Genomic DNA, 14770 nt, shown 5'->3' on the forward strand with positions numbered 1-14770 from the left:
AGATTTCTGTCTCCGAAAAGTTCCAGCTAATTCGAGAAGCCCCTCCCGGGCTGCGGGCCCCGGGAAGGTGCGCTCCGGGGCGGCCCCGACCCCGCTCGCCCGCGCCCCCTCCCCCGCTTCCGCAGCCCGGCCCGCGGGGCAGAGGCTCCAGAAACGTCGGCGACAGAACGTAATAATAGGTTTGATTCCTTGGAAACTTCAAGTGAAAAGCAGACTTGGCCTTGACGCAGCCCTTTTCCCAGCATGACTAGTTGGCGGGATTGAAAGGCCGGGACGGGAGGGGAGGGGTTGAGGGGGCGCGGGCCCCCCGGAGCGAGGAGCCGAGGGAGGTGGGCCCGGGTCCCCGCCCCCCCAGCCCCGCAGGGTCGGGGCGGCGCGGGGACGGCGCGCGCGCGGAGGCCGAGCCCTGGAGGAGGGTACCTGCGACCCCTCACCCTCGCCCCCCACTCCCGGCCCCCGGCCCGCCTCCCCCAGCCCGACGGCGAGGCCCCGCGGGGGGTGCGGAGCTCTTCCTCCCTCCCCTATCTCCCTCCCCTCCCCTCCCTCCCTCCCTCCTCTCCCTCCCCGCCGCCCCCCTCCTTCCCGGCCCTTCCTCCCCAGCTGCGTGCCCGCCAGGACCCCGCTCCGCCCGCCCGCGGGAGCCCGGCAGCGTCGGCGGCGGGCGGCGCCCGGCGTGCGGGTCCCGGTCCCCTCCGGGCCGGGGCCCGGCTGCCCGCCGTCGCCCTCCTCCTGCCGGGTTCGCGGTTCGGCCCCCGCCTCTCCTCCCGTTCACTCCTCTCTCGGCAGCTCTCCAGCCGTCCCTTCCCGTCCCGTGAGCCTCGCTCTCCCCTCCCCTCTACCGCCCCTCCCGCTCCGTCTCCTCCGCTTTCCTGCCCTGCGCTCCCGGCCTTTCCTTTGTCTTTTCTCGCCGCGGCCCGCCTCCCCACCGCGGCCCGGCCCGGGACGCTCCCCCGGAGTCCGGGTCGGGATCGGCAGGTGCCGGGGGCGGCCCGTCCCCCCTCCGCTCCACCGCGTCCCCGCGGGCTCGGCGCGGGAGGGGCGTGGGGTCCCGGGCGTCCACCCCCAGCCCACTCGGGTGCAGCCGGGGGCCGCGCGGGGTGTCAGCCGCCGGGGGGATTAAGATGACTGATGCGAGGGAAGAGGGCAGCGTGTTTTGTGTCTAAAGAGAGCGGGATTAGTGCAGAGAAAGTCCTGACCCGGGGTCAGCTGCAAGTCAAACCCTTTTACAATCAGCGAGCGGAACAGGCCGTCTCCCGGCTCGGCCGCAACAAGTTGGGGGCGGGGAGACGGGAGGCCCGCGCCGAGGCGACTGCAACCGCAGGGCGGACTGCGGGTCGGGCCGAATCCTTCTCCGTCACCAGAGCGCCCGGCTCCACTTCCTGGGCCGCCTCCGGCGGCTCCCTCGCACGCGAGCCCGGGCGGAGAAGGCCGGAGAGGCCCGTCCTGCCGAGGCAGTTGTGTGTGCGTGAGAAACCAAACCTGAAAGACCAGGTCCTTGGGCGCCCTGCCTTTCCGATTTCACCTAGGCTCTGCAGGAATCGCTGCCTGGCTTGGGCTCCTGCAAACCTCGTGGGGGGGGGACGGGGGGGCAGTACTGGGAGGTGGGCGATGGAATACATTCAGGCTGTTTGTCGTCAGACCCCATTCTCCAGCAGGGCGGAGGAATGAGGCGCTAATCTGGGTGATAAACCCGCGTAGCTCATCAGGGAGCGAAATCCCCATGGCTCATCTGGCAAGTCAGGAAAACTGGAGTTTGCGGTGAAGGATCGGGTCGGGGGTCGGGGGAGAAGGAAGGAGGAGGATAAATTTGTCTTCCTCACCAGTCAAGCTGGGAATTTGCGCTGCAGTAACAGCACGAGGAGCTTTAACAAATACGAAAAGTGGATAAAGCACCCAAACGAGTGGTGTATCCAAAGATAGAAAAAGATCATCTATTTTGATAGTGAAAACAAAACAGAATTGCCATATTTTCCTCTAAATTGGCTTTTCATCTTTAAATGTGAAAACACCAACACCAGAGAGAGAGGGAGAGAAGGCAGTGTTTAAAACACCACGAACAGATACCTCCAAGTGCGCTGCTGTGTTTGCACAGCCACCCTGGGTGACACTGGACTCTCCTGGTGAATGGGTTCCGGGTTCAAAGCACGTAACCGATTGCTACTCCTGAACTGCTAAATGTAACCTATGGGGAAATTTTGTCTGCGGCAGAAAGGCCGGACATCGTGAGTGAGTCTGAACGCCCCGCAGGTCCCTCGCGAGGACTTCATTGCCCACAGCCACTTCAGAACGACCGCGTGGGGACATTAAAGATGCAGTTTGTGAAGAACAGCAGGGCATCACATGCAAAGCCTCGAAATAGTCAGCCAGTCAAATCAGTGGAAAAAATCAGCTTTTGTTAGATTTTGCAGTTTCAGGAATTAGGCATTCACTGCAGAGCTGCAGTTTTGAGAAATTGCAGTGTCAGGCGTGTTCCCAATGGGGAAATATTGTGAGAGTGTGGAGGAATGTAAGATTGGGTTTGACAATGGGGGGACTGACAAGAGTTATCACCCAGACATTGTTCTCTCTCTGCGCACCCCGGAAACGCTAAGTAGAGACGGTATCTAGTGGGAGCAATAGTCCTCCACGCTCACAGACGTGGGGATGAGAGTCTTAGCCTCGAAAAGACTGGCCTCGGGTTTCACAGGAGGAAAACTGGAACGCGTAGGGCACAGAACCTCATAGGTACAGAACACCTATAAACAGTATAGTAGCAGGGTAGGGTCGGCCTGAAGACATTCCAAGCAGAAGCCAACTTCTCCTTTTTCTTTCTAAGCAACAGAACAGGAGGAAATCCAGGTGAGCATGTTGTAACCTGGGCAAGGGTTTAGAAACCTCGTGCTTTTAATTCATCCATGCTATAGGGGGAAATGTAGGTATGTGGGAAAGGCCAGACCTCGGCCGGCGATTTAGCCTGAGTGTCCACACAGATGGAAAAGTAGGGGCTTTGTTCTCTGCGTTAGCAATTGAACTGAAGGGGGACGTTTATCCTTCTAAAAACTGGCCGTTTGCATTTTCACCTCAGGGAGAAACGACACCTGTGCTCAAAGAAAAGGAAGAATCATGGTGAGGTGAGATGATATTTATATTGTTTCTACTCTCTGTCGAGCCTTGTCCAGCAAGATGGGAAAGGATATAAGATTTGGAGTCAGAACTGAAGTTGAATCATGGCTGGTCACATGGCAGCCCTATGTCCTGGGTAACTGTCTTTGCCTCTGAGTCCATTTTCTCACATGTGAACCAGAAATCATCAAGCCAACCTCAGAAGGATGTAGTTGGGATTAAGGATCTAAGAGTATGCTGTGTGCCCAGCAAATAGTAACCTCCCGATAAATGGTGATTTGACACGTAAGCCTGTGTCCGTTCAGGCAGGGATAACGTGGGGAATTGTGACGTCAGTTGCCAAGTGTGGCCTGGCTGGGAAACAGTGATAATTATACAAACCCGTCTCCCCTCCATCGTATTAATAACGGTTTCTCTTGAGAGTTACCTGACGGTCGTCACATCATTGGCTCATCTGCCCAGCAGACATTTATTACAAGTCCATGGTGGGCCCGTGTTACTGCTTGAGCACCTGTTGTATGTGTGGCCTGTGCGCAGGTGCTGAGAATGCAGTGGTGGACATGACGGGCCTCACTGCCCAGTGGGTGGACCTGGTCATCACATGAAGAAGTGTGACACTGAGGGCCACAGTTGTGGGACAGACTGTGCACGCCCATCTTGGGGGGTCAGGGAAGACGCCTCGGAGTAAGTGAAAGCTCGGCTGGAAGCTGAGTCCGGCGGGGTCCTCCCGTGGGGCGTGCACACACACTGTATTTTCTTTTCTTTTCTTTTTTTTTTTTTTTTTTTTTTGCGTGGAGGAAGGTTGGAATAACTTTGAGCAGAGTAGGTCTGATCACGGCTTTGAGTTGGCAAAGGTTTAGACTTAGAGGTTCACGAGGGTGGCGGCCTCTCATCCGGGTGCACAGGACACCAGGAGAGCTTGTTACCAACGCAGGTTCTCAGACCGAGCGCCCCGGGCAGGCTGCTCCTGAGGTTCCAGGGGACCTGGCCCTCTCCTAGGCACCCTCCGGAAGATGCTGAGGCAGGTCCAGCAGGGCTCTCGGGAGACCCGTGATAGGACACGGGCCCCAACAATTTTACGGTAAGTAGCTATTAAGACCGTGTCTAGATCACTTAAATTTGAGTAGCAGTTTATTATTTATAAAGTGCTCTCACTTAATTGTTCAGTTTAGATTATTTTTGAAAAAATTAAATTAGTGGGAGAAGAAAAAACTTAAGCTCTATCAGTAGAATCTTGTAAGTAGAGAGGACTGACCGATTTACTGATTTTATTTTCCATTTTTGGACCGGCCGTCCTGGCTGCCCGTGGACGCACTGGGCCTCTCCTGGAGGGCAGTCAGGAAGACACAGGAGGCGGACTCCACACCCGCATCTTTGTTTTAAAGATGGGCGATTCAAAGGACGAAGCAATGTCGCCTTGTGCCTTATCAATCTCTAATTTTACCAAACTAATTTGTATTTATGTAGACTAGGTCTGCACAGCCCTCGTGAATGCAGTGTGGGCCGAAACAGTCACATAAATAGTTGAGCGTTATTTTAATGGTATTTGAAAATAGGAGAAGGGCATTTAATAGTACATGTGAGATGGAATAAATGGGTTCTGTTGAATATATCATAATAATATAATATTTAACTATCAAGTTTCTCAGTATTGTCATCTGTAGAACGGGAGTATCTTGTTTAAAAAAACAAAAACCTTAAGTACAAAATACATTAAGTACTTTAAGTGTCTTTGAGAGGAAGAGGTTGGACAAATAGAGAGGCTGCTGTTGTAAAGAGAATAAGCTATTACGTATCAGCAATGTTTTATCTAGAAAGCACAGGGTTCCCCATGACGCGTGTGACTGTTACTTCAGATCATAATAAAGGTAGCATTCATTGTATTTATAGATACAGATCTAGATAAAAGTGTGGTCATGGAAGAGATCCGTATCTATTTGAGTAGCATGCGAGAAAATAAATTTTAAGCAGGGTAAAGTGAGAGAAAATATTCTATAGAAAGAATCAAAGCTATCTTGATAATACAGGAATTCCAATAGGGTTTTTAGCTAATTTCAGGACACTGGGCATCATTCAGGAGATCTGATAACCTATGCATTTTAACTATAGCTTTTGGAGAAGATGACACTGTTTTTGTTGTCTAAATCGTTCATCATTCTAATGGATAAGATGTCAATCCAGATAATCAGGCCCCTGTGAACAGTGGGCAGGGAAGAGTTTCTTAAACTCTCTTGTTTTGATCATTATTGCACATTATAAATATAATTGCTCTGGTTACTATGATTACATGCGTGTTCCTCGTACACTGCCCCCAACACCCAGAACTATAGACGTAATGTCACCACGTGATTACATACACAGAGAAAAGAAAATCCTGTACTAGGAAGGAAGGGAGGGAGGGAAGGAAGGAACGGAAGGAAGGAAGGAAGGAGGGAAGTTACAGTGGATGAAATGAAATAGAGAAATAAAATCCAGGGCGACTCTTAAAGCAGTCTCGTCCTTGGTCAAAACTAGTAGACTAAGCATCTTTTTAAAAAGTTGATAGAAATCCTGGTGCTGGGAGCATTCACAACGAAAATAGACAAAAAGCTGATGAACGTGTTTTAGCGAATCCTTGCATATGAGTTTACATGTTCGTAGTTTACCATCTCTAATTCTCTCTGAGTTGCATGGATTTAAAGTTGGTTATACTAATCTGAGGAAGACATTAATGTAAAACCTTTCTTCTCTTTTAAAAAATAATAAATCATTTATTTTAGTCTTTCAATCCGAGATTACTACAAGAAATATACTCTTAATTTTAAAACATTGACCACGAAGTTTTGAAAACGAACTAATTTCCACACTTACTACAGGAAATTATATAAAAGCCTTAAAATAATTAAACCATACTTTATCGTCTAAAATAAATACATCACCTGTAGCAACTATTTGCAGAAAACTAAAATTGCCTTTAAAGTCACAGCTCAAATGTAATCATGCATTTGCATTAAAAACAGATAATTTAAATCAATCTATAAGCTTCAAGTTCAACATAAATTTAAACAGCTTAAGTTTTAAATGAATTTGGAACAGTTATGATTATATTAAATCAGGTTTGAGGAACGTAGCACATTTACAACGTTTTAAGGCGAAGTCTTCACTTTAGGATCTTTTAAAAACGTAACCAGAACGGGGTCGGCCCTTCCCGCTTCCCTGTGCAGTCTCTGCGAAGCCTGGGCCACCTGCAGACTTGTGCAGGTGAAGGCCTGCCTTTGCTAGAACGCCTTCCGGGGAGCAGACGTGCCCCCGGGCAGAGACCGCATGGCAACTAGCGTGCCCAGTAGCCCCCAGCCTCCTGGAGAACAGGCTCGGTGTCTGGCTTGATCCGTTTGTTTGTCCTAAAGTTTGATTTCAAGCATCAGCACAGTTCCAGGCAACTTGTGGGGACCAACAGCCGTTTACTGAACTGAATCCATACAGCGGAGCAGATGCAGGGGCTTCGGGGGGCTGCTGAGATGCTGCTGTCAAGGACCAGCCCAGAGGAGCCAGCCTGCTTCCGCCTGGAGGCCCCCCGCGCACCCTCGGGGAGCGGTGCGGGGAGCAGGCACCTTAGGGCTTAGCACAGTGCCTGGTGCATATCCCAGAGCCCTGGCTGCTGCGTGCCTCCCTGGCTACAGTCCTGGTGGTGATTAAGGAGACAGGAAAGCAAAGTCCGGCGCTGAGAGTGGCACGCAGGCCTCCTCCTGTGGCTGGGCGAGTGGACCCCAGAGCTTGTGTACATAAGCCCCAATCCAAGGGACTGTTGGGCTGGGGGAACTTGTTTTCCAACTCTCAATTCCCCAAGACCTGCTCTATAATCTGACACGTGGGGGTGCAAGGAACTTTGGTTTGCCAGTGAAGTGTTACAGTTGTGCTCTGTTGCGTTATATTGTATCATACGGTGCGGTGTGGTACCAAGCCCAGCTGTTTCATATGATATTAAGGTAAGTTTCCTCCCAGGACCATAAGGATAAAGCCAGCTCTGGTGCACAGAGATGATTCAGCCACCTGCACAGGAGGAGGTGGGCAGGGGAAAGGGGCCACCCTCTTAGACTGGGAGGGGGACCTGTGAAGAGGCACAGGGTGGGAATTCACCTCTTCCACCTTAATCGTAGAACTATCAAGAAATCTAGCAGGGAGCGCAAGGGGGATAAGTCTGAAGGTGGTGACCTTGATGTGGAAATAGGTTGACAGTTAGTCCCAGCCAGGTCTGTCTCCGGATGCTGCCTTATCATCCTCTGTAATGCTCCTCGTTCTAGTGTGAATTGGACTGTGTAACTTGCTTGTATGGTTGAAATGTATAAAACTGGACGTTGATTTCTTACGGTTAGAATAATGGTGGCAGCAGAGGAAAGCACATGGCAGCTCCACTGGGTGGTAGGGCAGTGCCAGATAACCTGTCCCAACCTTGTCCCCGTCCTGTGCTTCCCCAGGGGCCCCACAGAACTCAGAGAGACAGCTCAGGATACTTGTGAATTTGGGGGGAAACACAGCAATGCTGGACTTTGGTCAGATGCCCTGGGAGCCGTGCCTTATGGTAGCTCCCAGTCTCAACATTTGCTTGTAGCTGAATCCCTCCTGATGACATCATATCTTCACGAAATTGGGTTTTTGTCAGTCGCTGAGTCAAAAGCAATTCCCGTGGGAGACACAGGGTGGGCCGGGAGTGAGGTGTCGGGGACCACGTGATTCCAAGGTCAGAGGAGCTGTGCAGAGGGGACCTCGTACCGCTGAGCCTTACTCAGCAATGGGGGTTAGTCAGGGAATGAAGTGAAAGTATTATTTTTTTCATTCAGTTCATGTAATTTTTTTTAAATGGCTGCTAAGTTGTTAGGATATAAACATATATTAAGTTACATAGCTACTTAGCAAATGGAACTGTTAGATATTTCTTTTGGCCTGGGGCACAGTAAACAATTACCAGAATACTGAGGGTATGGTAAAAACGTGCACGAGTCAGGTTGGCACTGAATTTGCAGCTTGTAGATTGATTTTAAATGATCTATTTTTGCTTATATTATGTCTCTACAATGGCGTCATTTACTTTGAGCTGCGACTTTAAATACAATCTTCTTTTTCTGCAAATAGCTACTACAGGTGACGTATTCATTTAGATAATAAAGTATTGGTTTAATTATTTTAAGAATTTTGTATCATTTCCCTTAGTAAGTGGGTAATTTAGCTTGTTATCCAAATTTCACATTTTTTAAAACTGAGAATACATTTCTGCTAGTAATCTCAGTTCGAAAGAGTAATATAAACGATTTATCCTTTTTTTAAATGAGAAGAAAGGTTTTACATTAATATCTTCCTCAGATTAACATAACCAAATTTAAATTCATGCAACTCAGAGAGAATTAGAGACGGTAAACTACCAACATGTACACATATGCAAAAACTTGCTAAAACGTGTTCATCAGCTTTTTGTCTATTTTCGTTGTGAATGCGCCCAGCACCAGGATTTCTATCAACTTTTTAAAAAGATGCTTAGTCTACTAGTTTTGACCAAGGACAAGACTGCTTTAAGAGTCGCCCTGGATTTTATTTCTCTATTTAAGTCACTTTAATGTCAACTATTCTGTCCCAGGACATTTTTTCTATCTTAGTACAGGATGTCCTTTTCTCTTTGTAAACCACACGGTGACAAAATGTCTATAGTCCTGGGTGTTGGGGGACAACGTACAAGGAACACGTCTGCACGTAATCACCATCCTAGCCGCCATGGCCTTAACAGTACGTGATAATGTTGGAAGGGGCGGGTCAATTCGGTGTCTGAAGGTGGCAGTTCAGAAAGTAGAGGGCGTCAGTATGAGTTATTACTGTTACTCTGAAATCCAAACATTTGATAACCATTTTTATTTTTTCAAATAATTATTTTTATCTTATAGGCTGATTCAATATCTATGAATAGGAGAAAACGCTCCCTTTGAAAGAGAGAACTCTCAAGTATGCATGTTAAACTACTTTTTTCTAAAGTTTTTTATTATTTTAAAATTCATTTTTCTTATTTTTGTTTTGTTGAGGAAGTTGAGAACGACCAAGGAAAGTTCTGGACAGCAATAAGGAAAGGAAGCCGGCAGTGCAGGAAGGCAGGTTGCCTGTGACCAGCCGTGGGCTGAGCCACGGAGGAAGGACTTCAGGCTTCGATGCCGTTCTCACCCAGCTCAGGGGAGATACGCGAGGGGCGTTTCAAGTTCACTATAAAAATACTCCTACACAGCCTCTCGCCCGCGGAAGCCAGGGCTCTGTTATAAACATACGATTGCAGTTGAACTGGATGTGATTGAAATGTTTCGGTTGGATGTATTCATGACAGTGACTAGAACATGGGAACAAGTGGAGAACATAATCCAGCCCAAGAAATACATGGAGCATTAAGAAAATGATTAGGAACGAGGGGTTACCCGGAAGCTGGAGGTGGACCCAAAGCAGAGGGGGTCAGAGAGGGGTCACATTGGAAAGACCGAAGCATGAAAAAGACAAGAGTTTGCAAGGAGCCCTCCAACCCCTGCCTCAGAGAAGTGCTGTGTACTGTGCGCGGTGCCAGGATCAGAGATGGGGCGCAACTGTTAGATCACATCCTTTACTCGGGCCGGATTCTTTTAAGCAAGGAATCCTTTTTAACCTTCCTGTGAACTACGTAGTCCCTATTGTAGCACATCTCCCGGGGCTGCCGTACAAAGTGCCTCAGACCCCGTGGCTTCAAACAACAGAAATGTATCGCCTCGTGGTCTGGAGGCCGGAAGTCAGACATCAAGGTGCCTGCAAGCTGGTTCCCTGTGAGGCCGCGAGGGAGGGTCTGTCCCAGGTACCCCCCCCCCCTCCGCTTTCTGTGGTTTGCTGGCATCCTTGCCGTCCCTTGGCTTGAAGAAGCATCACCCGATCTCTGTCTTCACCTTCACCTGGAGTTCTCCCCGTGTGTCTTTGTATCCAAATTTGCCCTTTACAAGGACACCACACACACCGACACCCTCATCTTAACTTGTTTGTCTGCAAAGACCCTATTTCCAAATAAGGTCACGTTAGGATGCCAGCCTCTTCTTGGGGACACCATTCAAGCCATGACATTCACTCTTTTGATCATGACACCAATAAATCTTCTTGCCTAGTGAATATTGCACATTCTGAAGGCCCTGGTTTACTAGAAAATTGAATAGTTTAGTCTTGCGGGCTTTCAAATATTCTATGTGCAATTATTCCCAAGAGCTATTTCTAAACAGGACCTTTTAATGCAACCAAGCAGGAGTCCATCTTGACCTAATCATTTACGTAAAAACACAGTAGTGGAGGGAACTTACTGACGCCACTTTAAGGCAGCACGTAGCAGGCACAGGAACTCATGAAGTTTACCCAAAACGTGTTGCTCCAATTACAGGAGAAAGAAAAGTGAACAGTTCCTGGGTGCCAGACTTATTTTTCTTATTTATTTTTAATTCACTTTATCTTGCTATATTAAATGCACCTTTGTAAACCATCTATCTCTTTGCGAAGAATGCAACGTATAAAGAGATTAATCACTGTTGAAGTTCACATATGTAATCTCATTTAATCCTCACTACATCTCCAATTTATAATTATTATATTCCCCCTTTTATAGATTAAGAACCTGAGAGGTTAAGTTATCTACAAAAGGGCATATCATTAATGAGCATAAAATTCAGGATTAAAATCTAGTGCTGACAGATTCTAATGTTTATAATTAATATAGTACGTAGGAACAGTTTTAATAGACTTCATTTTTAGAGCAGTTTTAGGTTCACGGTAATACTGAGTGGAAAGTACAGGGAGTTCTCATGTACCCCCTCCTCCCAGCATGCACAGCTTTCCACACCGTCAACATCCCCACCAGATGGTACATTTGTTGCCATTGGTGATCCTACACTGACATGTCATTATCACCCAGAGTCCACAGTTTTACGTTTGCACACACTCTAGGTGTCGCACATCTGTGGGTTTGGGCAAAGGCGTAATGTTATGTATCCACCGTTATAGCATCATACAGCCCCCCAAATCCCCTGTGCTCCCCTATTCATCCTCCCCTGGAAACCACTCATCTTTTCACTGTCTCCATAGTTTTGCTGAATACTGTACTTTTTAAAGGCAAACAGTATTATAAGGCTTATAAGGAAAATAGCCCCCCTCCCTAGTGTCAGGCATCCCTAGCTCTCAGTCCCATTCCCCAGCAGCAACCTGTTATAAGCCTTCTGGCTGTTTTCCCACTGTTTATCTCCGTATTTCTGAATTATAGTTTTATATTGCTTATTCTTGATTTATTAATTTTAGACATTATCTATTTGGACCTTATTCATTAGCAACTATAAAGCTTCCACATTCTTTTACATTCTTCCCCACTTCCCTCTTTCCCAAAGTACGTATGTCATTGTTTCTGTTAAATATTCAGTGTATACCTTAGTCTGAACGTGGAAGTACTGGTCATGGCTGAGAAGAGTGGTAAACTACGATTGCATTTCCTTTCGTTCCAAACTTTTGTTCCCCCTGAAGTTATTAATGGTCTTGTTTCGCAAGAGTTCTTGTTATTCATACGCTTAGTTTTCTCTGTTCTTACCACACATTCCTTCCATGCTGTACATCACTATCATAAACACCTTTGACACTATGATTTGCAAGATTAAACATATCAGGAATTTACGAGCGAGTATGAGAGTTCCAGTTGCTCCACATCCACATCAACACTTGCTTTTCATTGTTAGCCGTACTACTGGGTGTGTGGTAGGATCCCATGTGGCTTTAATTAGCCTTTCCCTGATGACGAATCAAGTCGAGCATCCTTCCAGGTACTTATTAGCCATCCAAATATACATCTTCCTTGGAGTGATGTCTATTAAAACATTTTGCCCATTTTTATTATTTTTTTGTATTAATTGAATTTTGGTAATTCTATATATTCCAGACACAACTCAGATCACTGTCTTGCAAATATTTTCTCAATCTGTGGCTTGCCTCTTCATCTTCTCAGCGATGCCTTTTGAAGAAGAAAAGTTTTAAATTTTGATGAAGTTCAGTTTATTGATTTTGTTTTTCTTTCATACAGTTCATGCACTTTGTGTTGCATTGAAGGAATCTTTGCCAAACTCAAGGTCATTAAGATTTTCCCTCGTGATTTCTTCTGGTAACGCATTGCCCAATGAAGTAGCCACTGCCTCCAAATGGCTAATTGAATTTAACATCAAATAAAATGAATTTTTTTAAACTTTGTTCCTCAATCACAGTAGCCACATTTCAAATGCTCGACAGTCACATGTGGTTATTATTTTGGGAAATACAAAGTATATTTCCATCATCAAGAAAGTTCTATTGAATAATGCTCTAACATTCTATAGTGTTACCTCTCACATTTAGGTCTGTGATGCATTTGAGCATAACTTTTGTATGTGGTGTGAGGTAAAGGTTAATATTTCTTGCATGTGGTTACTCAATTGTTCTAGTATCATTTTTTGAAAAGATTATTCTTTCCCCATTAGATCGCTTTTGTACCTTGGTTGAAAATCAATTAACTGTGTATGTTTGGGCCTAGCTTTAGACTGCTTATTCAGTTACACTGATCTCTTGGCTCCCAATCAGTGACAATACTCCCTTATTGGAATCCTAAAGAATACCTCTGCGGTTTTCCTTCCTTGGCTTGCGGTTTCACATTGCTAAAGATATTGGAATTTTCTCTTTTTTCAGGTGTTGGACACGCTGTCTTGTCTCACAGAATTCTCTCTTTTTCTGCTTTGCCTCCCTATGTTGGCTTCTTATAGGAAAGCAGAGCTAGATTTCGCTCCTCAAACCTCTTTCTTGTTCCAACATCAAGTGACACTTGATCGTACTGAACACTGAGTTTTGAGCACAGTCAAATGGATGCATGTAAGGAGAGTTAAGAGGTAAGAGTGGAATTCTGCAAAGTCAAAATACATTCGATGAAATCCATTTTTCCTGAACTTTTTAGGAGACAATTATGGTCTCCTAAATTATGGTACATTAGAGGTATGGGCATCTAGACGTGAAAAAAGGTTTTGAATATACTGATTTCCTGCATTTTCTCGTCTCTGCCCCTAGAGTCACAGTTTTAGATAGCTGTGAATGCTCACTGAGAAGTTCCTGGTCGGTGGGGTTCTTATTTCAAAAGATGAAATGCTCCAGTACCAGTTGTGATTGTTTTTAGTTTGTTGTTACGGTTTAAAGTCACCTATGACCCCATCATTTCCCTTTTCAATCTGAAGACTTTATCCATTTGACATGGGCAAAGGAAAGGGAATGTAATTCCTTTTGAGATGATGGGAGCCCTTGCACCCCTGAGCAGACTGAGGAGGAGAGAACTGCAACTAAGTCAGAATCTGGAAGCATTTCTGCAAAGAGTCCTTCTTCGAATCCTTAGAAAAGTGAAACTACAATGACAGCCACCACCCCACCACCACCACGAACAGTAATGACCAGTAATGACGAGGCCAGCCACCCACTGAGACTAAGGTGAGAAGGAGACCATGCCCACCCTCCCCCGCCCGGTGTGATTCCCCAGTGAGCTGCATGATCTGAGAGCTATTATGTAACAGATATGTAGGGTAATTATTCCATTTATTCCACAAACATGGACTTTGATCCACTGGCTCGTTAGAGATAGCCAGAGAGTTGCCATGGAAAGACCATTTCACAGAATTATTAAGTGATTCCTGGGCCCTATTCAGAAACGCTGAGAAAAAGGAAAATACACACAGGTTTTATTAAGGTATTAATTCATTCATCTCCTTTCTATCACAGAGAAAATAGGCTGTAGCTAGGACACATGTCCCCCAAAATCAAGTCTCATGGAGCTGTTGTGGTCAACAAAAAAGTATATATAATTCTCGAACATAAAACAGGGAATGGATTCAGGAGCCTACAAATCAAACCCTCAAAAATGCACTTTATGACAGGCTATTTTATAAGGTTCAGAATTTGGTTAAAGAATAAATAAGGGAAATATTTTGTCTTCTCAAAATGCACATTTACAGCTACACTTGAGTCTAACTGTGTCCTCACCAGTACGTGATGTGCACACACACACGCAAAGACGAAATGGCATGATTGATACTGGGACTATCTGGGTGGTCCTTATATAATCTGGACATGTCTATATTATAGCATATATAGGGCACAGATATACCACGATAAAATGAGAAAACAATTCCACTTGAATTTCCCCAGGGCATAAACTACTACAGGGCATAAATGGATTCACTGAATTATTCTAAGCCTAGGAAGTTGAATTAATTCCTTTAACATACAAAAAATTAGATTTTAACAAAATTGAGTGTGAGGCCATAACTACCCTCCTTAAGAGCCTAGAGGTGTGCTGAGTCCCTGAAAATTTGACTACTGAGGGGCACAGTTTTTAATTAAAATGAATTTAAGTAGTTGCCTGTGGCTAGTGGCTACCGTACTAAACAGTGCAGATATTGATTGCTTCCATTATCACAGAAGTGATTAAACAGTGCTGTCTCAGAGTGAAAACGGTGTCCAGTGGTGCCCCGTTGATTAAAGTTCCTTGACTTCCTTGCAGAAAATGTGCTGGAGTAAAACCTAGTGTTACTGGTCTAATATTGTACTTTGTTTATAGAGACAATACATTTTGTATACTTTATTATGTTTAGGAACAAGACAGATACTT

At 46.1% G+C, this 14770-nt stretch overlaps 1 long non-coding RNA gene across 6 annotated transcripts in view; it reads left to right on the forward strand.

Moving 5' to 3' along the window:
- The first annotated feature begins 663 nt into the window (after positions 1–663).
- The window catches only part of LOC115853348 (uncharacterized), a 55086-nt gene continuing 40979 nt past the window's right edge, over positions 664–14770 (forward strand). For 4 of the 6 annotated variants that reach the window (XR_009559775.1, XR_009559773.1, XR_009559770.1 and 1 more), the window contains exons 1-4: positions 664–2838; positions 3065–3110; positions 9151–9931; positions 12885–13007. This is a non-coding gene — a long non-coding RNA (uncharacterized lncRNA). Of the gene's footprint in view, positions 2839–3064; positions 3111–9146; positions 9932–12884; positions 13008–13346; positions 13594–14770 lie in introns of all 6 variants that reach the window. The other 2 variants (XR_009559771.1, XR_009559774.1) reach the window with 2 other exon arrangements.

Source organism: Globicephala melas, chromosome 18, assembly GCF_963455315.2.
Source record: "Globicephala melas chromosome 18, mGloMel1.2, whole genome shotgun sequence".
Classification (NCBI taxonomy): domain Eukaryota; kingdom Metazoa; phylum Chordata; class Mammalia; order Artiodactyla; family Delphinidae; genus Globicephala; species Globicephala melas.